Source organism: Trypanosoma equiperdum, assembly GCF_001457755.1.
Source record: "Trypanosoma equiperdum strain OVI genome assembly, contig: ctg_494, whole genome shotgun sequence".
In the NCBI taxonomy this organism is placed as follows: Eukaryota; Euglenozoa; class Kinetoplastea; order Trypanosomatida; family Trypanosomatidae; genus Trypanosoma; species Trypanosoma equiperdum.
The window spans coordinates 4,465-4,746 of NW_027124414.1; positions in this window are offsets into that span (position 1 = coordinate 4,465).

Here is a 282-nt window from a genome sequence, read left to right on the forward strand (position 1 = left end):
GCCAACTCACAGATCATCGTATGCTCCCACAAAAAATTTTCTCATCACCCTTGATGTGGTGTGTGAGAGTGCCACGTGGGACAGATGACAGATGAGAGTTCGACCCTCTAAAAGTATTGAGACTCAAAGAGTAATTGCTCTTCCTTTCCCCCTTGTGTGTTGTGATTCTCATACCATGTTTGTTGGCAACAATCCGTGGATACCGTCTGCTACTGAAGGGTTTCAAGTGCCTTACCGGAATATCGCATGGTTTCTCTTCCATAGGAACTCACCCTTACTTTT